The sequence below is a fragment of the Dipteris shenzhenensis genome, unplaced genomic scaffold (assembly GCF_047967505.1).
Source record: "Dipteris shenzhenensis isolate YYH24624 ecotype China unplaced genomic scaffold, Dip_SZ_1.0 scaf0388, whole genome shotgun sequence".
Taxonomy (NCBI): Eukaryota; Viridiplantae; Streptophyta; class Polypodiopsida; order Gleicheniales; family Dipteridaceae; genus Dipteris; species Dipteris shenzhenensis.
In genome coordinates this window covers 4,563-5,000 of record NW_028239694.1, presented here as the reverse complement: position 1 = coordinate 5,000, position 438 = coordinate 4,563, and positions in this window count along the sequence as shown.

The following is a 438-nucleotide window of genomic DNA, read 5'->3' as shown; positions in this document are numbered from 1 at the left end:
ACGAACCACGGTGTCGGGGGTTCGAATCCCTCCTCGCCCAAAATCATCCCTAAACGTCCCTTCCCTCTCAGTGGTAAGTAGGCAAGCAAAGATTGTGATTCCGGGCGCGGACGCAGAGCTGAAGCTGTGGGACTTGATCCTTCGCAAAGGCATGACTCTCTCGCCAAAACGGAATGATATATGACCTGACTCTTTCGTATAGTAAGCCTGATATTTAGTAGTCTCCAGCAGTAGCTTCTACAAGTAATTCATTGGTTCCCCCTCGAGTTGAATTCCCCGTTGGGAATAGTCCCGATTGGGACTCCGGAACGGGGTATTGTCACGGATCCACACCGACAGAACATCCCCCCCTGTGGGGGGAACCCCATCGGGAAGAATTCCCGGGGGTGGAATCTCCGGTTTTACAATCTAGTAACAAGTCGAGCGAGTAGAAGCCTT